The sequence below is a fragment of the Heterocephalus glaber genome, unplaced genomic scaffold, assembly GCF_053883595.1.
Source record: "Heterocephalus glaber isolate CG9 unplaced genomic scaffold, H.glaber_assembly_v1.0 deba00001497, whole genome shotgun sequence".
In the NCBI taxonomy this organism is placed as follows: Eukaryota; Metazoa; Chordata; class Mammalia; order Rodentia; family Bathyergidae; genus Heterocephalus; species Heterocephalus glaber.
The window spans coordinates 7,496,971-7,522,954 of NW_028258320.1; the positions used below are offsets into that span (position 1 = coordinate 7,496,971).

The 25,984-nt window shown below is 47.2% G+C and overlaps 1 long non-coding RNA gene across 1 annotated transcript; it reads right to left on the reverse strand.

Annotated features, from left to right (window-relative positions):
• Positions 1-4,561: 4,561 nt before the first annotated feature.
• Positions 4,562-6,639, reverse strand: LOC110349537 (uncharacterized). Its single transcript, XR_015440208.1, has 3 exons — positions 6,194-6,639; positions 5,784-5,895; positions 4,562-5,694 (listed from the first exon to the last, which is right to left on the reverse strand). It is a non-coding gene; the product is annotated as an uncharacterized LOC110349537 (long non-coding RNA).
• Between the last annotated feature and the right edge of the window lie 19,345 nt (positions 6,640-25,984).

Sequence of the window (25,984 nt, forward strand, 5' to 3'; positions counted from 1 at the left end):
TGTCTCCTCCATCAAGTGTCTCTCACGGTCCAGCCCTGGCTGGGCAAGGTGGATGGGAGCAGTGCCTATGAATGGGCTGTGGGCTGAGAAAGATGTGGACTCTTATCTCTTCTGACCTCGAGTCCACCCCTGAGCCACAGCTGCTGAAGCTACCAGCTCGAGAAGGCAGAACTTGGTACCTGACAGCCCTGGACACCAGGAGTCCTCTAGAGTCCTCCTGGGGACTGTGCATGGTGTGGGAGTCCCCTGCTGGGGCTCATTCCCAGGCTGTGTCCTCATCTGTGACCTGGCTATGACAGTCAACCATTGTGCTTCAGTCTCTCCACAATTTCGACCACAGAGGGGGCCACAGGGGTGGTTAAATGTCAGTGCCATGAGGGATCAGCACAGTCCATGCTGGGCCCCGGTGCAGGCCCTCTGCCCTCTGCCACCCAGTGTCTGTGGGGACCACAGCTTCTCCTTGCTCCAAAGGGAAGAAACCTGCAGAGCTGGTGTGATCAGCTCCCCTACTTTCTTCCCTCTCCCTCCTTCTCTGCCACCATCCCCAGGCCACTGCCCATGCCTGGTCCGAGGGACTCTGCTCTCTGAGCTAGATGGCCACCACTTCTGGGAGACTGTTGTGGGGAACCCCAGCCTTCCTAGGGGACCAGAGTAATCCTCAATGCTTCAAGCCCAAAGGGGTGATTCTGAGGGTGAAGGCTCAGTGTGGAAGTGGTAAGGGCATTCGGGGAGGTGAAGGTCAAAGTCTCCCTAGCTCCAAAGACTCACACCCTGGACCAAAACTGACTGGATGGATGCAGTCATGTCTTCCCACCAGGTGCTATGAACCTAAGCTTCTCGACCTTACCACGTGGTGACAGCCTTTTGTACTGATGCGCCTCTGCCTGGCTGTCAATTATTGTCAGAACCAGTGGTGATGCACATGAAGAGTCAATGTGGCTGACACATGGGGTTAGGGCTTAATATTTTGGATGGATTAAAACCCAAACATAAAGGAAGTGATGTTTTTGAGGGGCAGTGATGCACTGAGCCTGTACTGGGCCAGGGCATCCTGCACCCCAATGCTCCCTGTTTCCAAGGATGAGCAGGGAGCTGCCTGGGTGCCCAGCAGTGCATGAAGGGTTGCACCCTGACTTAGTTACTTTCTCACTGCTGAAACAAAATACCTATCATCTACAAGTTAAAGAAGGAAAGGTTCATTTTAGCTCACAGTTTATAGAGGTTTCCATCCATAAGGTGACTGGCTCCATGGTAGGGTGGCATGGCAGAAGGGTGTGCCAGAGGAGAAATAGTCCGTGGCATGGCAGGCAGGAAGCAGCAGCCTTTCTTTTTCTTCCCCTTTTTTTTTGGTACCGGGGATCAAACTTGGGACTTTGCATTTGTGAGGCAGGCAGCAGAACCACTGAGCTAAATCCCTGGCCCTCTTCTTTCCCTTTTTATTCCATCCAGTCTATAAGCCTATTGGTTGGTGCCACCCACACCTAGAGTGTGTCTTCTTTCTTCAGTAAGTCCATCATCCACACCCATGATCCAGACAATTCCTAAAAGCTCCACCTATGAGCACATGAGGCTTTGGTGGGACATCTAGATATAAGACGTAACACAGCCCCATAGGCTGCACCTCAAAGCAGAAGCATGAGGGGTAGGGCATCTGGAGCCAGGAAACAGGAGACCTGGTGTCTAACCCCAAGCAGGTGGTTGGGGCTGATGCCTGTGTGTTCACATATAGAATGAGGATGTCTTCACAACATTGCTCCCAGGGTGAATGAAGTTGTTTTAATCATTTTATTTGCTTATTTATAGCAGTAATACATGCACATGAATACAGTGTCAGGCTGTTGGTCAGTCAGTCTCCCTCCAGCCAGCCCTGGGCTCACACCCTGAATGCTGCTCCACAGCCACACAAGCTTCCTTCTGGTGATTCCCATCGTGATCTGAGATCATTCTCTTACACAACCCTGTGTTGAACTTGCCAAGTTCAAATCACATTCACCCCTCTTTCTGACTCCACCACAACACTGATTGTATCACACTTACCTTGTCTCTTCTATGGATTTTTGCACATATTAACATCACCTTCAATTGTTCTTGTGGTTACTTTTGTGGCCATTTCTTTATTTTGTGATTCATCAATTTTTAAACAGTATCTATTAACTTGTCATTAGAATGAAAGTGCCCCAGAGCTGGGGATGTTTTTCTTTGGTTCCTCCATCTCCAAAGGACTCAGAATGTCTCAACACAGGCAGGTGCGTACCTGGATGACTCATGACACAGATGACAGGTGCTTATCTGGATGACAGCAACACAAGGTATCAGCACACCTACACCCCTTCCCCAAACTGTAGCGTTCACTTTTACCTTAAGGTTGATGAAATTTAATGTTCTAGATCTCCCACATTTTGTCTGTTCGTCAATTTGAAAAACAGTACACAGAATGAAAAGTACAGTGATCATGAAAATATTATGTGCTACAGAACCCAGTAGTATGGACAAATCCACATAACAGCTCTGGAGATCTTGTGGGGAGAGTGTTCCAGAAGCCAAGGTCCAATGGGGTCTCCTTCTTTACACAGCCAAATGCCACTGGATAGAGATGTCGGCTGTGGTTCCTCACCTCCTCACCACATCACCAGACAAATCCAGCCACATATGAGCTCATTTTAAGGATTATCTGGGACCACCCCACTGCGAGGCCCTAGCTACAAACCAAGATGTTAGGTGAGCCTGACTGTTCTGTTCGGAGGGGTCGAATCCGGCCTTATCGGCAGGTCTGGTGTTTCCAGATTTAAGGCCTGGATTTACAGTGAAGCCAATGGTGCCAAGATTCGAGGACCCCCCCACCCGATCCTGGTGTGAGAGGGACCTTGCAGCTCACAGTCTTTGCATGTTTTCAGAAGTAAGGTCTTGTAACAGAATCAGCTCAGCTACCATCTTTTCTTTCCATTTCTGTCTGTCACCTCCCTTCCAGTCAGAAGACCCTGGAGGGACCATGGGCATTCTGGAGATCTACATAAAGGGTGACAGAGTTGGGGACACACATTGGGTTGGACTTCTTGGGGAGGGTGTGTTAGCGTGTTTGCCTTTGTTTCCCTGGCGGGAATGGGCAGAAATGGCAGGGACAGCCCTCCCACCCATGGTGGACTTCTCCCTCAGCACAGTATAAAAGGGCGGCCATTTTCCTGTGCCTCAGGCACCTGGCACTATGCAACAGGAGGACAGGAGTCCTGCAGGACAGGAAAGTGACAAAGCCATGTGTTGGAAGAGGCCCACTCTCACAAGTCCGAACTGGTCAGTGGAAGACTTAGTTCTCCTTAACCCCTAACCCAAGCCATTACTCCAAATGTACTCAAAAACCAAACTCAAAACTTGACCAACCATCCTAGATGGCTGAATTGCCTTTTTCTCACTCTATAGAAAAATAATACTTAAAATCATCATTATCTAAAGATGCCCTGCTTTGAGAAGAATAGGCAGACAAAAATGTGGGAAAATAATACAGAATGTGCCAGGGTTAAATTATGTGATGTTTGTGGCATTCGATAGCTTTTGAAAACTTTAGTAATATGTTGTGATTCCTTTTCTCATTCTAAGTAAAAACTTACATTTGTAACACATTAGAATTTGTAACAAAATTCACCATCTGTAACATGACTCTGTTTGTTTGGGTTTTTTTTTTCCCTAAAATCCAATTGGATTGGTGGCGTCAGGCTAACATCGCCTGGGTCCGCCCTGGGCATGGAGTTAGGGGTGTTTGGATCCCTGCCACTGGCTTATCTGTGGCATCTGCAGCAGTGTGGGGTGCCCTGAGGAAGCCCGTGATGGGTTGCTTTGTGCCCTCCTCCATCCCTGCCAGATTCCCAGGTCATTCTTCAGCTCCCACGTCACATGTCCCCACTTCCTGCTGCCTGGGACCTCCTCACTGCTCACCAGTTCTTTTCCAGTCATGAGTCTTCTGTCTCCTGTCCAGCCGGGCAGACCCAGTCCCAGCTCCTTGTGGAACCCGGCCTCTGGGCCACGTGGACTCTTCCCCTCCAGGAAGGACAGGGCTTGGTTACTAATCAAGGAGCTCATTCCAGGTCTTCACTGCCCTGGATTCTGGAAGAGAGGCCTTAAACATGTCACTGTGCACAAGGCAACTTTACAAGGTGAGAGAGAAATGTCTCTAACTCCTTCGGAGGTGGTGATACTTGGGACTTTTTAGCACTTGAGGTCTCAACAGTGACCTAGACAGGCAGGGAGACCAGTGGTCCTTTCTCCCATCAGTGTGACAGCTTGCCTGGTCCCTTGATAATTTCACTCCATCGAGGCTGAACAAACACAAGGCCTTAGAGTTAGACACAATGTGCTTCTTGACTCTGCTACACATTGGCTGAGTGTCCTTAAACCAGTCACTTCCAGCTTGGCGCACATTTAGGAAACCAGGAGTTGGATTATATGATATCGCCAGTCCCCCGTGCTATAAATTAGGAGACTCTGTGAATCTGTGGACTTGCCGAATCCCAACTAATTAGAGCTTGACCGTTCATGTTTTCAAATGATTAGAATTTATTTCAGTCAGCCTCAAGAAGTAACAAGTTTGCATCGGAGGAGGAGACAGAGATAAAAATCAGGGTTCAGAACAATCTTTTATAACATGATTGCTATATCTTTAACAGTCTATGGTCATCAGATACCTACAAAGGCTATTAGACCTTAGTAACTAAGGGAGGAAATCAATAAAGTAATTTAGAAAGATTAACACCTGAAAGGTGGGATTTTTTTTGTTGTTATTTTTATTTTTTTTAACCAGGAAAGAAAAAACTGCTTCCAAAGCTTCTCATCCTCTATAGATTCCAGTTAACAATTCATCGGTGTCCAGTTATCTCCGAAGTGAATGAACTTCCTCCCTCCCGCCCTTTTCTCCTCTTTCTGCCTGGTGACCAATAGGCCCTCTCTCCACTTTCTCTGTTAAAAAATAATTAGCCCAGTCTGTGTGGTGGCCCAGGCCTGTAATCCCAGCACTCTGGGAGGCTGGGGCAGGAGGACCACAAGTTCAAACCAGGTCTGGGCAACTTACCAAGACCCTATCTCAAAAGAAAAGAAATGAAATAAAATAAAAATGGCTGAGGAGGTAGCTCACTCAGCGTGAAGACCCTGGATTCACCGAGGGCATCTTTGAAGGGGCTGTGTGCATGAACTTCAGAGAGACAGGGAATACATGGTCTTGAACACTAGTTCTACCTTCAGGGATTTTGTCACTGTGTGAAGGACTGAATGGACTGATGTAAACTAGGACAGCCACGATGTCACCACCTCTGCAGTTTGTCTGTCATCAAAACATCACTGTATGGTGCTACTTTGCCCAGGATCTAGGGCTCCAGGGAGGAATGACAGCACAGGCTGGACATCTGGACCTGGTTGGGACCAGAGACACTTTGCTGGGGTGAGAGGTCCTCCAAGGCCTTGCTGAGTCCATGCAGTGCCCCTGAAGATTCTCAGGAAGGCCCCCGCATCCTCCCTGGGAGGGTGTGCCTGTTACTTACAGACCAGCCTCTGGTCCACACATCGGCCCCCAGTGGGTTTGGTCTGTGGGCCCTCCAGGCTGGGGGCCAGTGGGTGACCTGTGGGAACCTCATCAGGCTGCTGCCTCCTGCCTACCCCATGCCAGGCCTTTCCTTTCCAACTTCCTTGAGCTCCGGCAGATCTCTGAACAGCCTGCAAAGAAGTAAGCACCATCACTGTACTTTGGAGCATACCACTTCGCCAATACAAACAGGGTTTCTTTTTCCCCCCTTCTCTTTTACCAAATTTGGTCATCTGTCTTATCGCTGGCTCTGGCCTCTGGCAGCTGCCACACGCGCCAGTGGTTTGTCGCAGAGCCTTGGCTCCTCTGGTTTGACGATTTGTCGTTTGGGTCTATGTGGCAAAAGGGGTAGACGCCAAGAAACACATGTTTAGGGAATTCAAGAAGGAGCAAGGAAGTAGATCTGATCCTTGGGTAATTGGTCTGTTAGGCCGAACACGCCTTTGGGTGCTCACTGCAGCCCCACAGCCAATTTTTAAGTACTGGTGACCTCTTTTGAGGTCGATGTGTGAATGACTATGATAAATGTCTGGTTTGGGAAGGTCAGGGTTTTCTCTTTGCTTGCTCTGCCCCCCGCCCCCCCCCCCCATCCCCCGCCGGTTGTTTGGGATCTTATGGAAAAGCACAAACCAGAAAGAAAACAGCTTCCAGGATGCGCGCGGTGAACTTGTCAACAGGATGCACGGTGAACTTGTCAAGCGTCGGGTTACTGCGGCCTGTGGCTCTAGGGCTGCACTGGGAGAAAATCCATGTGGCCCTAGTGATCTCCAGTGCATTTCCCTCGAATGCTAAAATGTCCCCGCCCTTGGTGCAGCGGTGAGCGGAGGAGAGAGGTGCAGAAGGAGCAGGCTGGGTAGTGTGGCAGGCCACGTGTGTCCTGGGCCCGGAGCAGTAACTGCATCTGCAGGGAGCTGCCACTGAGCCAGAGGCTCCGGAACAAAACAAGTCCTGGACTCTTGAGTACGCGGTTTGGGAAATTGAGCGATTTTGTAGGCGGGCTCTCCGCACGCGCCTTCCCCAGTGACTCAGGGGCTGTGGGAAGGCCGAGCGCTGGCTCAGCGAAAGATCCTTGGAGGAGGATCTGCATGGTCTGGAGCGAGCTCTACAGTGAACATGAGGGCGGTAAAACAGCCTGGCCCCGCAGGCCACAACCATGCTTTCCAGCGCTCGCCCCAATCCCGCTGACCCGGAGAAACTTAGACACATCCTGTTGCCTTGCTGGGCCTTACTCCTGTGGTATTGATTAATTCTCCCAGCCCCAGTATTCTTCCCACCGCAAATGCTGTCGCCATTACCCCAGGGTGAGTCACATGAGACAAGTTTTGCGCTGTGATCAAACACATCCCGTTTTCCAGTGTGGTTTATCATACTGCACCCTAGTATTCGTTTCCGTTAAGTTGTGGCATCATATACCCAAAAGAGCAAAGCTAGAAATCTAGCATCTTTAAAAATCATTTCAGTTCTAATCAATGTCACATAGAAAGGCTAAATGCATACAATACAAAGGGAGCTACTAAGTCAGTTTTGGAGATTCATGTAGGATCATTTGTATTTAGCACCTTTTTTAAAAAAAAAAAAGCATAAGATGTATTTTAATGCACGTGGAACAATGTCTCTTTAAGGTTGTTAAATGTTCCCTAAAAGCCATGTTTACTACCCTTTGCTAAGATTAGCCCCGTGTTCCCTCCAGGTGCATAAACTCTAAATTAGTCAGGTCCAAATTAATGCGATTTTATCATATTTGCTTTTGGAATGTGTTGAGCAATTTGATAATTCTCGAATCAGCCTAAACTGGGGAAATAAGTCTGATATGATCTATGAGACTACATATGAACCATGGATTTCTTTATCTAACAAGTGCTAGGATACATAGAGTTAAACTGAAACCCAAATATGATTTCCTGAGGTCTTGAAGGCTAATATGTCCCACATTAGCCTTGAGATGGGAAGAGCCCTTCATAACAGAAGAGAACACATGCCAAATCTGGTATCTTAAAGCTGTAATGTAGACTCCAGCCTTCTGATTAAATTCTTTGGATATTAAAATTTGGTTTGACCTAAATTCAAAGTGACTTGATGTTTTATTTTCCAGCAAACTTCAGGGAATTCCACACCAAGACAGAGGGGCTGTATCTAAATCTCTCTTTTAAGACACTCATGAAAATACATTCAGTGCTCAGTTTCCACCTGAGGAAATGAACAAAACAAGTTGGATTCAAATGGCAACAAGAACAACAACAACAACAAATAAAATTAGGAAATTCTGTAATTAGACCTCAACATGGAAATATGTTCTAAATAATTCCAGCAATTGTGGTCAAATAAAGAACAGAAATGGCAAAGCATTTCCATTTTTGCAGGAGCTGGGTTTTGGGTTCTTTCCCTGCATTCATTAGCACCCTAAAATGTTAATGCTGGAAGAATCATTAGTGACGTGGGCTCCAGTCCCCTTTAGAGAGGGGAGGGCCACAGGTTGGCCAGCATTAGAAGCCTATTAGTGGGAGAAAGGGACTGTAACCTAGGTCTTAATGAGCTACCACGTGGCCGAACAGCATGACTAATAGGCACTTTTGAGAGGTCTGCGGGATCACATTAACTTAGGCCTCTTGGGCTAGTACTGGGAGGCAAAGGAATCCAAAGCCACCATTCTTCCCCATGTGTGTCTTTTCTCAAGACATCTTCTGTTGGTCTGATTTCCTGGACTCAGGAAAAGAGTTGAGGGAAGAGGGAAAAAAAGAGACAAAGTAGGACCATTGAGAGGAGAGGTTCTTCTGCACACATGTAGACTCTCCCTCCATCTCTAATAGGAGCTCTTTAAAGAGTAAATGATTAGCTTGTTAAGTGAGGTCTTATGGTTTGTGTTTAGATGTCCCCCCAAAGGCTCATGGGAATGAGGTGGGGCTATTTTGGAGGTGGCTGAATCTAGAGTTCGTGATTGATTCCTGGTGGGGCTAGGCCTGAGGGCACTTGGATTAAGGGCGTGAGTGCCACCTGCCCTAAGTAATCTAAATAGGATAAAAGGGGCAGAAAGATGGTTTTAAGGTCCCTCTTGTTGCTTTTACATCTTCCAGTTGCAACCACTCTGCCTTGGAGCCAGCGGATCATGGACTGAAAGCTCTACAAACTGTGAGCCAAATAAACCCCTTCCCCTCTAACTGGGTGTCGAGTATTTTGTTTCAGCAATGAGAGAAAAATAACTAACATAAGGTAAACAGGAACAATGTCAGGTCACTAAGGAGCAAGTTTAGGGTCAGAGTGACATGGAACAACCAGCAGGCTCTCTGGGGACATAGGCATGCAGGACCTTCAGCCCTACTGAGCAGGAAGCTGAGGCAGGGACCGAGGGGCCGACTGTGGCCCTTCTTCATTCCTTGAGACTCTGGGAATCATTGTTGCCCATGCAAGGCTATGAGCCTCCAGTTGAATTCTCTTTCTAACCACAAGGAAACTGAGGCTCTGGGAGGTTTAAAGGCTTGGCCCAAGTCCTAGAATCATTATCAATGAAGTCAAGACTTACATCCAAGTTTTATAATCATGATTTGGGGGCGGATGTTTCTACCTTTCCAATTTCCAAGCCAAAAGACCCCCAAAACCAAAAAACAAGCTGGAACCCTGTCTGTGCTGTTCACCAAAATACAGGGCAGCCACATAGTAGATGCTAAGGAAGCATTTGAAGAATGAGAGAAAGAAGTGCAGGTCTCTGTACTGGTTGGGTCCAAGGAGAGACTCCCAAAGTACAAAATTCCCAGTTAGAGTCCTGAGCCGCTCCAGGCTGGAGGCTGAAAACTCTATTCTGGGGCTAGCCTTTGTAGATAACCAAAAAACATCTAAAATCAAAATGTTGGTATTGATCTTGTGGAAAGTCAGCCACTTCCCTCTAGTTACAAGGGTTCAATGAATCCACATTACAAACCTATGGTAGCAGAGACCAGGTGTTCAATAGTCATCCAAGGCGATGTTGCTGCCCATGGTGAACTCTGTCCCTCAGCTTCAAGGTCCACCCCAGTTTTCTGACCCCGCCTTTGCTGATTTCTCTGGACCAGAGCTATCGCTGCACAGTGATGTTTTGGTGACTGACTAACTACAGAGAGGGTGACATCGTGACATCGTGGTTGTCTTAGTTTATGTAAGTGCACTCAGTCCTTCACACAGTGACAGAGTCCCCACCTTTAAGCAACACAAGACTGGGTATTATTCTTTAAAGGGAAATGAAAATGCTAAGAAAAACAGTGATGCTGGGGATAGCCCTCCAAGCCTTCTCTACATCTTGTTCTGCATACAGGTGAACAGGACAGGGGAGGAGTCCACAGGCCCCACAAAAGGGGGTGCAGGTGGCACAGAGCAGGTCAGAGTGGGGGACACAGGTAGCTCTGCACACGAAGGTCCATTTCACACGGTGAACCATACACAGATAGATGTCTTTACCCTTCGAGAAACTTCCATGGCTCCATCACCAGTCTGGAAAAGGAAGAGTTCATGAGCCTGGTGCTCATGGCATCTGCAGGCTTCCCGGCTGGTTTCTGGGATGGGCATGAAAGTTGCCCTTCACCCTGGATCCACCTCCCATCGCCTCAGTCCCTCCTGCAACTCCTGCACTCACTGATCTTCCCCCACATTTTACTTCTAAAATTCTTCCCATTCTCCAACTTCCAGGTTGCCTCTGAGGCCTGTGGGAAAGTGCTCCCTCCTGAGCTGGAGGGTGTAGTGTTTTGGTTTTCAACGTGTGAGAAGACCCTGGGTATCTACTGCCTTGGTTTGGGATCTTTGAGGTTGCCTTTGATAGCAAGTTATAAATCCTTGAGTCATAAACTCTGGAGGCTCCACCTCATACCCTTCTGCTCTCCCCCTCTGTGCCCCCGAGTGGTGGGCAGTGAGTAGTTTCCCATGAGGGGATTAGGGGGTGAGCAGCAGGAGAGGAGGAAGCTCCTTGATGGCCAGGTGAGCAGAGGGTCTGGTAGCCATGTTGCTCTGCAGGTGCTATGTGAACTGCCATTTTCTCCTGTCTCTGGCTGCTCTTAGGAACATGGAAGTGTCTGTGTCCCTGGAGCAGCACTGGTGACAAAGGCCATGAACTCTTGGCTCTCTGGGTCGGCAGGGCCTGATGTCCTCGCTGGTCCCCAGCCTGAGCCACACAGTACTTTCCTTGCTGGTTTGGAAGAGCAGAGGGCTGAGGGTCTTCCCAGCAAGGTGCTCTTGAAGTCCCTGTGTAGTGAGCAGCTAGCCCTGGCCATAGCTCTGTGCATGTGTACGTGTATGTGCACTTGTGTGTTCATGGGGGGACAGACCCGTGGACACCATGGTATTGAACTAGACCCTGGCTGGGAGGTGGGGACCAGGAAAGGCAGGACTGCGCTGGGAACCTGCACCCTGAGCTGGTGCCGAGAAGCAGAGGTGGAGTGGCCCGATTAGGCTGGAGCTTCCGGTGGAGGATGTCACAATCCCCTTTCGGTCATTATAACAGAACACAAGAGACAGTAATTCATAAAGAAAAGGGATCTGCTTCTTACAGTTCCGAAGGTAGGAACCCAAGGTGGAGGCCCCACCTGGGAGGTCAGTAAGGATGCTCACAAAGTGGCGCAGGTGTAGCCCATGGTGACAGAGGAGCCACGAAGGTCATGCTTCTGTAACAGCCTGTACCGCCCAGCCCACGAATCTGTGAATCCATACACAAAGGATTCATCCACTCTCAGGGCTGGGTCTTCCTGACTCAATCTCCAAAGATCATTAGGTATAACTCAGGGATTAAGTCCCCAGCACGTGGATTCAGGGGCCAAACATCCGAACCGCAGTGCCATTTGAAGTACAAGGGTGGGGACACATCAGAGAGGACTTAGGAGCTTTGAACTGCAGGAAGGGAGCCACGTGACTCTGGGAGTCCACTCTGGGAGGCAAACTGTTCTTCTCTGCTGCAGGATTAACTGCTCTTCGTGCTGGCTTCTTATTTATAAAGTGGGACACGGCACCTGCCTTCTACAGTCATGGTAAAAATTTCATCGTATGAGTTGTCAAATCACTTTTTGTGAAATGAAAGATAGATAAAATTTGACAAATTATTGGTCTTTTTTATTTTTTGCAGTACTGGGGACTGGTTCCAGAACCTTCACTCTGAGCTACATCTCCAGCACACACACCCCCACCCCCACCCCAGCCCTTTAAAATTTTTACATTTTGAGACAGGGTCTGGTTGCCCAGGCTGAGCTGAAACTTGTGACCTTCATGCCTCAGCCTCCGAGAATGCTGGGATTCAGGTGTGCGCCACTACACCCAGCTGGGTCCTATTTTGAAGGATAGTAAACATGGTAGGTTCTAACTGCAGAACAAGCAATGTGATGGGCTCTTGTGTGAGACTCTAAATCAAGCCACTGAAAAATTAGTTTGTGAATATGAAATAAAGAAGCAGTTGTCACCAAAAGCCAGCTACAGTTCCCCTGAGAAGTCCTCGCATCCGCACAGTCACTGCCTGTGTCCTCAGACAGAAAATGCCGCAGAAGCAGAATGTCTGGGTCCCACTGAGCCATTTCTTACGATTCTTCTTCAAAACGGAGCGATGAACCAGAATGAAAAGAATGTTGGGCTGAGGGTTTAGCTCAGTGGTTCTGGCGCCTGTCTCGAAAGCACAAGGTCCTGAGTTCGATCCCTGGTACCAAAACCAAAACAAAACAAGAATGAAAAGACTGTAAACAGGACAGATGGAAAAAGGGGGTGGCAACCATGTCCCCAAAGTAATGACTGGTGGGATCTTGGCACCCTGCTGATGGCTTCTAAGTGACACACTGTTGACCCTCCCTCCTTCAGTATTTTAAGAAAAGAACTTAGAGGAATACATTGAAGATCTGTGGACTGTGCAAATGAGGAGGAGCTTAGGAGGAAAATGAACATTAGATAACAGGACCAGGGATGTGAATCTAATATTTAGAGATGACTGCAATATTTAGGTTTTGACAGTAAGCACTGTTTACTGCAAGATACGTTTTCAGAACACCATTTTCCATACATCCAAATCGCAAACACACCCTGCTCTCCCCTCCATGGGCTTCCCAAGCTTCTGTGGGTATTCAATTCCCCTTGGCACTGACCCAGCACTATAGGCCTGGAACAAAGACAGAGCCCTCCTTCTAAAAGCCCGGGCTGCAAAATTAGCGAAGGAATAAAAAACAGCTGGTGAAATCCGATAGCTGTTATTCCGAGCCCACGAACCTGAAAAGATAGTTTACTTTAGAAGACAAACAAAATCTGCCTCCTGTTTGATCTGGGACAGCATCCCTGTAGGAAGCTGTTCACTCCATCTAGTTCCTTTGGAGGTTTGGGACAGGCAGCACAGGCGCTGTAAACAAAGGGCACAAAGGATCAGCTCCCATCTGAATTTGACAGTAAACAGTACTAATTTGACTCTGCAATTCAATAGAGAGAACAGTAGCCAGTGTGTTTGGGGGCAGAACTGGTCCTCGGATGGCAGGAGCCAGGCTGTCTTGGATCTGTGGATGTTTGCAGAACGCGATGTAAATTGCCACACGGTGCGGTTTTCATCTGGCAGCGGGGCCGACCACGGAGCCTGTGCTCTTGGCCCTGAGAGGGGCTCTGTAGCGGCTGCACTGGGGTTTGCCTTAGTACCTGCCAATGGAGGGCCTGTCAATCATTTAACATTTCACGGAAGACAGGTCTGGCCCCTGGCGAGATTCTCTATTCACTCTCTCACTGACTCATTTGACAAATGTTTATTACGTGCTCGCCATGTGCCAAAAGCTGAGCAATGCACCGAAGATAAAAGATGAGTATTAGTCATGCCCTGTGATCTGCTCTGTAAGCTATAGAGAAGTCTGCAAAAGAATCACAATGATGCACAGTCAGTGAGCACGATAGGAGGCATGCTGGGGATTGGAGGATTGCATTAGTTGAATTCTTGCTGTATTTATTATCCATGAACTGGTCATGGAGAACTAGGCTGTACTATTACAGATTGGATTCAGAAACTGCATCCCCCTTTCTCCTTCCTTCTTTCCTTCCTTCTTTCCTTCCTTCCTTCCTTCCTTCCTTCCTTCCTTCTTTCCTTCCTGTCTTCCTCCCCCCCTTCCTAGTTCCTCCCTGTCTTTCTCCTTCCCCCTTTCCTTACTTCTTTCATCGACTCATTTTTATATTTTGGGTGATTCTAAGAAGGATACATATTTAAGGTATTTTCCATGCATTCCCTCCACCATCCCTCACAGCCTTCGTATAAAGTAGGCCCTCATCCACCCGGCCCTGAAAAAGCTATCGGGTGCTGTAGAGTTTGAATGTCTTGCCTGTTGTCATGCAGCCCCTAAGCGGAGAAGCCAGGAACAGAATGCCAGTTCGGTGGATTCCAAATCCCATACTCTTTATAATAATGTTTTCATTTAAGAGATCATAAATCCCAGCAACTCATCATGGATGCCAATTATTATCATTGTCATATATTTTTTGAAAGAGTATAGGGTTTTCATGTGAATACAATGTGTGTTTTAACAATTTATTACAAAGTACATCTCAAGCCTGCCCAAGTTCTTTTGCTTGTTTGTTTATTTTTGTGGTACTGGGATTGAACCCAAGGCCATCACACTGAGCTACATCTCCAATCCTTTTTTATTTTTTGAGACGAGATCTCTCCTCAGTGCTGCTCTGAGATTACAATGTGCCCCCCAGCCTGGCTATGTCTGTGCACCATAAAACTACCATCTCTTATTGATTCTTGGGGTCTCCTGCTCAGAAGGAGGATATTGGGTTTCAGTTTTTAAAATTGCATTTGTTGGGCATTTACTGTATTCCAGAAACAAAGGGGCTCTATGGTGACTGGGAGTCCCAAGTTCAATCAGGGCAGTCCTGAGACATTTGACTGCTCCATTACCAAGAGTGGCTGCCTGCTTTTCCAGTCCAAAATGTAAAACAAACACAATCCCACACCATTTTAGATAATTTTGAAGACATTTACCACTTGCCATCAAACTAGAGAGGACAGCGGGAACAAATAGCTTTTAGAAGAAAATGCCTACTATGTGATGTTGAGTAAGAATTTGCACTTTTACTACTTGTATTTTCCTTTATCTTCCTTTCAGAACAACTGCATCTTCATGATTAGGTCACATCTGGACTGGCCAAATACAGTATTCAGTTTGGAAAACAGAGTAAATACTTCATTTAGCCAGTATCTCTCCATTTCACTTTAAAATATAGGAGCAGTGCCCTGGTGACTTGTGCTGCCTAGATATGGGACTTTCATCTCTGCAAGACGGTCACCTTTGCTAAGTATAAAAAGTGAGAGGCACAGCTCTAAAAAGCATGGAAGGAAAATCCACTGGGAAGCTCAGGTGGGCTCCATTTCATGTCCAGCTCCTATTGCCCATCACTGATCAGGGCCTTGTTATCAGAGTGGAACAATCTGCTCTGGTGTCTCCCGGTAATTTGTTTGTATTCTCACCCTTGAGCAGAGCATTTATAGCATTCAATGCAAATTGTTGTTAAATATTTCACTATATGTACATATCTCTCCATATATATGCACACATAAAACTATATATATGTCCATCAATATAATCATGCACACAGGTATGTATGTGTATCCATACCTCATATTGCCATGCTGCCTGGGGTATATTAGGGTGGTCTTGGTGGCTAGCAACATAAGTACCCCAACTCCACTGCATTTAGCAAAGAATTCATGTTTCCTGTGGCAGTTTCAGAGACACAGTATCTTCAGGTTTGGTTTGGGGACTCAGGATCATGATCCATGGCCTCGCTATCCCTAAAGAGGTGGCCTGGTGCTCAAGCAAGTCCTTGTGTGGTGGCAAGCTGCAGCAGCAGGACCAGGGTCTTAGCAGCTAGGACCATGGCTGGGGGAAGAAGATACTGTTTCTTTCTTATGCCTCTTTTCAAAAGCAAAGACATCCTCTCCCCAACCCCAGAGGACACTGCTCTCTCATCTTAGAAGTCAGGACTGCATCCTAAATCTCCCTCCACCCGGTGCTGGTAGAAGGTATGGAGCTACCGCGTGTGCTAAGACCAATCATGACAGCCCCACACGTGCATGGCCACAGACAAGAGGTTGATGCCAGCACAAAATGGGTTTCCTGCCTTTGGGTTGTCTCCTCCAGATCACCTGAGATGGAAGAGCAAAGGGAGGCTCCAATCAGAGCCCCTAGTTCTATGCCCTGTGTGCCTCGTAACCTCTCCCCTGGCTCCTGGCCTGGTGGGTGGCATCTCACTGCTCCAGTGCCTGGCTCCAGAGTTGCTTTACTGGTGCCTGAGCTCAGCTAAGATTTGACTTCCTCTAGGGATGGGTGTGGCTGACGTCTGAGCCTCTCAGGACCACTATCACCCACCCAGTATGAGGACCAGGGTTCCAACCTGAGGGAAGGAGACAGAAAACCAGTTCTAACCCAGGAGGGCAGGGCCCGCACTCAGGGTGCAGTGGTTGCCTTTGAAGTCAGTGCAGCCATGAAGGGGTCTGAGTGTGGGGTCTCAGCACCCACAGTGACTGGCTATTGGACCCTGGAAAAAGTTCCCTCCACTTTCTTCTTTGCAAAATGGAAATGAAAGAATTCCTACTCTGCAGCTGCATGGTTGCAAAGATTAAGGAAGAGTTATCTATGGAGATGCTCTATAAATCACAGGGAAGGAAATGAGCGTAGGTAGCACTAACGGAATCAGTGAGTGTACATAAATCATGAGGTAGATGTACCTTGGAATCGGGCCCTGGCTCTCCACATGACGCAGACCTGTGATCGGTCACGGTCAGGGCCAGAGATCCCAGTGGTCCCCTGAGCCTTGCTGTCCAGGCTAATGGTGTGACCAACACAGCGCACGCACACTCAAAAGTGTTTGACAAGCACAAGGTTAAGCACAGCTAGTCAAGTTCCCTGATGCCTGGTTGAATTTTTTGGAGTCTTCAACAGTTTCCTAAGCAGTAGGATTCTATGAGAAGAGATTTTCCAGCATTATTTGGTAATATAAGTTTTCACAGAGTGATGAACTTTGCTGAAATGCAATCCTACTACTTTATATTTGGGAAAGCTGAGTTCACAGTAATTAACTGAGCTGCTCAAGCAAGTCAAAGAGGGGGCTTTCAGCCCACCACGTCCCGAGCAGGAGGCTCTCAGCTGTCACTGTGCACCAGCATCCCTGGAGGGCTGGTGGCGGTGGCGCAGGTCTGTGATCCCAGCACTTCGGGGGTTTGAGGCAAGAGGGTCATAAGTTTGAGTCCAGCCTGGGAGATTTGGTGACTTATTGAGATATTGTCTCAAAATAAGTAATTTTTAAAAAGGGCTAGGGATGTAGCTCCACGTGAAGGCCCCAGGTCCAATCCTAGTATCAGAAAAAAGAAAGAAAGAGAAGGAAAGAAAGAAGGAAAGAAAGAAAGAAAGAAGGAAGGAAGGAAGGAAGGAAGGAAGGAAAGGAAGGAAGGAAGGAAAGAAGGAAAGAAAGAAAAGAAAGAAAGACACAGGACTTCCAGAACTGCTTCAGAAAGTGGCAAGAAGGAGGGGCTGTGTCCAAAGTGAGAGGGAGGATTCTGAGGGGGATCCATGGAAATGTGTCTCTAAGAGGAATCCATTTTTGAGAATTTAACATTCTTATATTTTTCAGTCATACCTCTTATATTGTCCCATCCTTGCTAAAGTCCTTTTTTCCCCTTGACACCTCGTATAAAACCTTCCCGGTTAGAGATGCATCTTGGTTTTTTGTTTGTTTTTGTTTGAAGTTGCCCTTTTGTAGTGGGAGAGTGAAGGAAGATCATCAGTCATTCACACTTGAGTAAAAATTAGCTAAGTCAGATTCTCCTTTGTACTTAGCTGAGCATACTCTCAGAGGGGTTTTGACTGGCTTGGAGAAACCACTGTAGAAAGACCGAACTGGGGAGGGCCGAGGGGAACTTTGTAATTGATTGCCGGGTGCCTGGGGGATGGGAGTTGGTGGTACTGGGGTGAGCTGCTCCTTCCTGCTATGAGCAGCACCATTCTGAGTTGGCAGCTCTTGAGCAGACGGGGACGGTGCAGATACTCCTCTGGGTCCCAGAAGCCTTGTCCCGGTCCACTGGTCTCACTGCTGCCCTCAGTTTGCTGACCTGCCTCCTGTTCACTCCTCGGCACTGGAAGAAGACCACGGTCTCCTGCTTGCTTGCTGTCACCCTGCTCTCCTCTCCTCCCCTCTGCTTTCCTGTCTCTGGTCCCCAACTCTGGCTGCCCCCGAGGAGGGCAGTGTGCGGAAGGAAACTCGTCTGGAGGGGAGACTGGATCTCCCACACCTGGCCTACCACCTTGCGCGTTTCTGGGGTTTCCATTTATGTAAAATTCTACCAAACTGTCACATCCCGGAGGAGTGATTTTCTCCCTCTTGTGATTTTCAGGCCTGGGGCCAATACCAAGGAAGCCCCAGTTCCCTCAACTTCGCTGCTGTGCCAGGCAGGAGGTGGCTGCCCTCAGGGTCACCCCAAGTAGCAGGTGGATGGAACACGAGGTTCCTGGGGTGCTGACTTGGGGAGCCCCAGGCCTGAGGCTTGGGGCTGCCTGTGGCACCTGGAGTCCCCATCTCACACTGGATGGGGAACGGTGATCTCTGGAGGGAGACAGGTGGTCTCTGGTCCCTGGGTCCTGGCTTCCATTCTGAGCCCTGGGACTGGGGAGAGCTGGACCACAGCGCAGCAAAGTGTGGAAGTCATTTCCTGGCCTCTCAGCGAGCGCAGGGTTCCTGATCAAAGTCAGAACGGCCTGCCAGGCAGTGTTTACCCTCCCCTTCTGGGCGCTGATGAGTGACATTGTTCTGTTTTTATTCCTGGCCCTCAGAAGCAATTGTTTTAGAAAAATATTGTCTAGACTTGAAATTGAACGAATGTGACATTAATTACGGGGCTTTCCTCCGAGTCTCTCTCTGCCAGCTGTGTGATGAGCTGAGCTCCTGGAGCATCCTGGAGAGGGATGGGGAGGAGGGCGTGGCTGGGGTAGGGACCGATGCACCCTGCCTTGAACTCACTGCGCCCTCTGCACCCTGTGGGAGCCACATACTTTCCCCTTCAACAGCTGGGGAAACCGAGGCTCAGGGCAATAGATGTTGTGTTCAAAAGCACACAAGGCCCGAAAGGTGAAGTCGAGGTTCAGACCTGGGTCAGCCTAGCTCTGAAATGGGCTCTTTCTACCATGCAGAGGAATCGCTTGGAGTGGCACAGGTTCTGTTCAGTAATGGATTCACTTCGATTAAAAATTCATTTACCAAAACCAAATTCATTTGCATAGTTGTTTTTTTTCCCTGATACTGGGAATTGAACCCTAGGTTTTGCACTGAGCTACATCTCCAGCCCTTATTTATTTATTTATTTATTTATTTATTTATTTATTTATTTATTTATTTAACGTTGAGAGACTAGGATCACTAAGTCACCAAGTTGCCCAAGCTGGGCTTGAACTTGTAACCCTCCTCCCTCAGCCCTCCCAGAGTGCCAGGATTACAGGTGTGCGTCACCAGACCAAGCTCATTTGCAGAGATTTTTTTAAGTACTGTTTTTTGACTCTGACTTTCTCCTTTCCTAGGCCACACACAGTGCCCATGGAAGGAGTTATGATGACTAACATGAAAAAGAGAAAAGAAAAAGAAAGAAAGAAATATTTGTTTTAATTACATATCAGGGTGCACAGGACAAGCGTATTAAGTAGGATACATTTTGTAGGCCTAAAGCTTGCTTTATTTTGGGTACCCTGTTGATGAAAAAGGATATACAATTGTGATGTAGCATTTTAGAATGAAAATAAAATCACAAGAAATAACTAGTTTTTAAAAGCTTGCCACAAACACCACACAATTCAGAAAACATTACAGCTTTATGAATTGAACAGCTTACATGTTCTGTCATACTGGTTTTTCCACATTTGTTGGCCACATACACCTGTCAAATCTTCATACAATTATAATCTTATAATATTTTGGCAGAAAGAAATAAGCAATTAGCCAGGTATGGTGGTGCACTCCTGTAATTCCAGCACCTGGGAGGCTGAGGCAGGAGGATTGCTTTGAAGCCAGCCTGGGGTACATGGTGAGTTCAAGGCCAGCCTGAACTACATAGCCAGACCCTGTCTCAAAAAAAAAATGCAGTTTGGTCTTTAGCTTTGTTGATTGAGGGTTTTTTTTTTTACTATTGATAGAAAAGTTTCAATAACACAAGCTGTTATCAATAGGGTCATTCAACATTTTAAAACTTGGGAAAATCTATTAAATTCCTTTCATACATGAACTAAAAGGAAGGAAGACTTCTCCATGAACTGGCTTTGGACTCTCCACCTCTCAAAGACCTTTTCTTCCCCACTGCTTTCAGAAATGGTGTCAGAGGACAGGGTCTAACAGCTCTAGGACCACTGAGTCTGCCCCTCGGGGATGAGTCGGCCCTGTGAGCTCTGAGGATTTTCCTATCTTGGGAGGACTAGCAAAAATATGACCGTGGATAGAAGTGATCATGACATACGTAACTGTCATCAGTCTGTCTCTGTATGTCGCACTAAACCCAGACTAGAAATGTTACAGTTTATATCTAGATGTTCCTATAAAGCCTTATGGGATCATAGAAAGGTGACTGGATTATAGTTGGTGCTACAGCTGGCATGTTGTTAGGAAGTGGGGCCTGGTTGGAAGAGGCAGGTCACTGTGGAAGGTTATATCTCCCTTCCCAGCTTTTCCCTGCAATCCTTCTGCTTTCCAGACGCCACGAGGTGAGCTGCTTCCCTCCACCAGATCCTTCCACTGTGCTGCTTCTGCCTGGAGCCAGCCAACCACACATGGACTGAACCTCCACAAACTACGAGCCAAAATAAGCCTCTCTTCCTTTTAGTGATGTGTATTGGATATTTTGTCCCAGCAAGGAGGAAAATGACTAAGACAAGAAGTATTCCCAATTCCAGGTCTCAACACCAGTTTAATTAGATCCTCGATCCTCAGGAGTCCCAGCCCCACTGGGAGGACACAGTGGGGAAAGTTGGAATGAAAAGAGACAATGATCTCTCTATCTCATTTTTCAAATGTTGCAAAAACACACAACCATATACTCACATCACAGGGCCCTCCAAGGCCAGCGGACAGCGGGTGAGCATCCCTGAAATTCACATCTCACTGACTTCATGGAAACCCTTTTGTGTTGCGGGTGTTTGGGCACCATCTCCACCAGGGTAGGACAGCTTTCCTGATGGGAAGCTTTTCCCCTCCCATATGCAGGGTTGCTGAAAGATTGAGAACCAGAACTTGAGTTTATAGAATGCAAATAATGGTGCTCCAGAAAAGCCACAGCCCTTTCTCACAGGGTCCACCAAATGCTTTCTGGAAGGGGCTAGATGGTAAATACTTTATACTTTATGCGAACTAGGTCTCCATGGCAACCACTCAACTCCATATTTGCTATGCAAAAGCAGCCCTGGGAAATAGGTGAACGGATTGTGTGGCTGTGTCTGATATCACTTTCTGTAGAAAAGCGGGGAGGGTTTTGCTGACCCCAGTTCGAGTAGAGCTCTCCGGAGTTGAAAGTTTCCTGTGCTGGGGACAGGGACATCGCAAGGAGGGGTGTGGCTTTCACTGCTGCATGTGTCCTTGCTGGCAGTCATTGTGGGCTCCTCCCATTTTTGGTGACTTCCCAGGAGGAATGGTTTGAGGACAGAGAGAGGGCTTGTGAGGTAGACAGGGTCAAGAGCTTGTCAGATGCACAGATTGTATTTTCTGCATCCTCTGCGTACTTTTAGGTTAATCACAGATCAGCACAGGGTGTGGGCATATGGCTTTTAGGGTCTACATCTGGGTCACACCACTGGATTTAATTCAGATACTTACTAAAAGCTTTGAGAACTCCAAGGAACCTTCTAGGCTGACCTTTGTCCCTCAGATCTGTCACTGCTGGTCTATGCCCCATTTCTACAGCATACATGTTCCCATCATCCACATCCAAATTCTTAGAGGTCAAGATATTAAGATAATTAAGGTAAACTTACTGTATCTTTTTGAAGAGAGGCCTTATAGGAAAAACACAGAGCTGTGCCTTTTTTAATTTTTTTTTTTTTGGCTTTGGAAACTTCAAACCATTTCACCAAATCACTATGATTATTGTATACTTTAGAGTTAAAATTAGGAATAAATTTTAGTATTACTTTCCCTCTCTTCTCTTCCCTCCCATTTTATCCGAGTTATAAAAAAAGAACTTGATTAAATCAGGTGGAAGGCATCATGTTGTGATTTAAAGCATCTTGGAGTTCGGTTTTCCTCAAGTATATGTTCTCTTTATTATATTATATTTCCACTTCCCCAATTAATGTTTAGCATCGGTAACAGATGCGAACGCTACATTCAAAGTGTGCTGATGGGAAAATGTCCAATATTAGTTCAGAGTTAGCTAATGTTCAACATAAATCACACAAAAGTATTTTACTTAACCCTTCAGGTATGGGCAAGTCCATTGACCAGCCCTACCAAGAAAAACAAATGGCATTTCACTTACATTTAATTTATAGCAAAAAACCAGTATGTTTTGGCTAATGATGAGTTTGTTCATTAGAGAAAGCTAATGGTTATAATTTTTACAGATGCAAAGTGTGTGTGTGTGTGTGTGTGTGTATGGTGTCATTGCTTCGGTGGGAGTGGAGAAGATATTATATTTCTTCTGTGAAGTGTATGAGGCCTAGCAGGAGGAACATGTCCAAGGTCGCGCTTTGGGTAGATGGCAGAGTAGGGACAATCTGAAGCCTAGGAACCCAGCCAAGGACTTTCCTGTGATGAGTGAGAGAGGAATGGGGGTCAGCAGGGTACAGAGCAGGGCTACAGAGACCACCTGCATGATTTGGGGTAGTAATTTAATCCCTAGGAGTCCTACTCTTCATGTGTGACTGGAAACATTATTACTCGATTCTACTTAGAGTTAAATGAGATTTTGTCACTTAACACCTTAGGTTGATCTTTTTCTACTTCATTTTCTATAAAGCAGTGGTTATCGATCTCAGTTATCCATCTTTGCGTTACCTGGATGCCCTTGCTGCTTCAACAGACCCCATGCTGACAAAAATTGTTAAGATCATTTAACTGTCCCACACCAAAAGTGGGTGCCGGTGACCTAGAAATCTACCCACCCCCTCCCTGCTTTGCATTTCACATGGATGTGGCACGAGGGAGGAGGAATTTATAACAATAAATTATATTTTCATAGCTCTTTCACATTATCTTTTGTAGAGCTCTTTGGATAGGCGACTGATTTTATTATCTGGCAACTCTGAAAGTTTTTTTAGCTTCAGAAAGATGACAGCAGTTACTTGCAGAAGTTTAGGGAGTTCAAGTGGCAGAGCAGGACTCAGTTCTGAGTCTTGACCCTTCGTGTGAGGGACAAAGGTGACCCCTCATTATCTGTTTGTCCAGAGAGGAGGTGGTACTGGCGGTACGCCACCCACAGGACCCTATGCTGCTGGCCTAGAACAAAGGGCTGGTTTCCTGCCAGAGGGAAGAGGGTCACTGCGGCTGACTGTGGTATTCAGGGGGTCCTGTCTCATCTGCAGCCTGAGAGCCCAGGTTTCAGATAGGTTCTTGGGGTGCTGCTTTCCAATGAACCACATCTCCCCAAACTGGGGGACTGACACAGGGTTAACAACTTTTTTTCCAGTACTGAGGTTTGAACCCAGGGCCTTTGTACTAAGCTACCTCCCCAGCACCTCTTTTAAAATTTCTTTTTAAAATACTGAGACGGGTCTTGCTAAGGTGCCCAGGCTGGGATCAAATTTGCAATCCTCCTGCCTCAGCCTCCCGGAGTGCTGAGATTACAGGCTAGTGATACCAGGCCCAGGCTGTTATCTTTTTAATTTCACCGAATGAGTAAAACAAAAACAAAACAAAATGCCAGTTTAACAAAGGTTGTATTTAACACCACTTCCCAAAAGGCAGAATGACGTTCCATGGAATATATCCAACTCCACCAACAATTCCTTCTGCATCCCTCTCCTCTCCCTCTTGCTGTCTCTTCTCCCCAGCTCAGCCTCTGAAGAGGTGTCTGAGACCCAGGGCTGAAGCTATCCCACCACCTGAAAACAAACATTTGCCTCTTCCTTTTTGTCAAGGCCCCAGGTAGCAGTGAACAAGTCAGTGGAGTGTTTCTTGGCATCTCTGAGATCTCTATTTCCAAGAACTGTGAAGCATTAAGGTTATGAGTGCGCCATGATAAAAGACAGCAGGCAGCAGAGCCGGCCATCAAGGTGTTGACTCAGGCCCACTGAAAAGAAGGGCCTCCCTCGCCTCTTCCCAGAGGAGGTGGGTAGGAGACTTGGGGTGTGGACCTGCCCGTGCATGTGACAGCTAGGGGAGGGGGCTGTGCTGTTTGGCCAGGGCTCTGTGCTGGACAGTCTCTTCAACTCTAGCATGAGTCATTCCATTTCCTTTGTCTCTCTCCCTCTGTTCCACACCCTTCCAGCACACTTAAACCTCCCCCCAACTTCCCAGAAACTCCCCAGGACGTCCAGTTCCTTGGAGTGAAGATGTGACTGTGGGGAGCAGAGGACCAGAGGGGACAGAGCCGTAGTAGCTCTGTGAGGACAGCGCATTCCACAGATGCCCACAGACAGTTGTCACCGACCAGCTGAGGGGACATTTCCAGGCCCTGAGGACTGGAACTGGAACCCAGGACAGGACTGCTGGTCAGACCTGTAGTCTAAGAAGGTCCCACATGACCTACGTCCACACCTCATGTACAAGGTAGTACTCCCTGCACTCTGGGTGTTAAAAACTTTGCTGCTGGCCTCTGCCTACAGCTGAAATGCATCTGAGCTTTTGAATAATTAAAATGAAAATTCCTGCTCAACTATATAGCAAGCATGAGTCAAAGAGGTATTACACTCATGAATCAGGAATTCTGCAAGACACAAAACCAGTGTGAAAGAGAATACAAGAGACCACAGTCAATATAGACAACAAAACTGAGCTTGCTGAATAAGAGAGGGACTTGATGTACAAAACTAGTGACTGTTGTATGGAAAATAAAACCATAACCTTTGGGGGTTATCTTTTCTATCAGGCAGAAATTGCTTACATCTCTAGCAGATAAAAATGGCATGCACCCTATTAGCTTCCTATAAGTTACTATGTAACTTCACAGAGCCTGAGCTCTTAATCAATACTATATACTTAACAAGGAAGGAAAAGCAGTCTCAGGATGGAATCAGAGACTCACAGGAATACTCATCAGGCAATGGTCTGCTCAACTCTGAGCCTGTGCACTAAGTTTTGGTGTCTTTTCTACCTTCTGGATAAACTATATGAACACAGTGTGTGGCAGAGAGATGCTGGAGGCTTCCTCCCACTACAGAGGATCTTCTTCAACTTTCCAAGGATGCATATCCCATTCTACTAGGTCCCAATAGCCCCATGGACATATTTCAGGTTAGGAAGTAAAGCTGAGGCACCTGGCGATGAAACCAGAAGAGCAAGAGGTATGGCTGCCCTTCCTTAGCATGGATTTCTTTCTACCATGTTATCCCAACACTTAGGACACAAGATGCAGGATGGGTAGATTCCATGATGAAGTGGATTTGGGAAGCTCTGGGTGCCAGGAAAGAGGCAGAAGTCACAGTGAGCAGGTCCTGTGAGACCCTTTCCATGGGCAACTGTCATCAGGAGGTAGGATGAGCTCAGGAGATGGGGGGGGGAGGAAGAAATCACTGTTGTATCATTCACTCAGCTTTTGGTCATCAGGTACTATGTTCTGGGCAGTGGCCCCTAAGGTGAGTAAAAGCTAACTTGTCTTCAAGGACAGTTTAGTCAAGGCATTTTAACCTGGGCTTCTTGAGGGATCTTCAATGGATCCCAAAAATTGTAACTTTGTGTTTATGTTAATTTTTCTGAGGAGAGAGCCCAGAATCCCAGGAGAGGCCACAGCTCCCAGGGCAGAGCCAACCCATGAGCATGGTGATTCACCCAAGCTGCCCTTACCAAAGCTCCTGCCTAGAAAGTTTTGGAAAGTTCTAGAAAGTTTTCTTTGCTTCCCTCAGCTTTTTATTTTTTTGGTACTGGGGGATCAAACTAGGGACTTGAGCTTGCCAGGCAGGTGCCAGAACCACTGAGCTAAATCCCCAGCCTCTCCCTCAGCTTTTATAAGCCCCCGCATCCTTCAGAGCCTTCCTGGGCCTTCCTACTACTCTCCAACCCTCAGAGGGCCCTTCTTTCTCTCCAATTTGGGACCCTGAGCTAGCCTGCTCACATCTTTCAGCACATTTAGAAACATTTTTCAAGTATGGAATGGAAGGGAGGAAGAGGGTTGCTTCTTTGTGTTCCAAGAGCACACAGCTCAGTGCTATAAAAGGAGTGTGATTTTATTTTTATTTGGAGCTCTCTGGCCTGCTGTACAGGTGGCAAGAGGATCTCTTCCTGGGCTCCTCCTGACAGGAACACAAAGTAGAGAGAGACCTAGACACAGACCAAAGA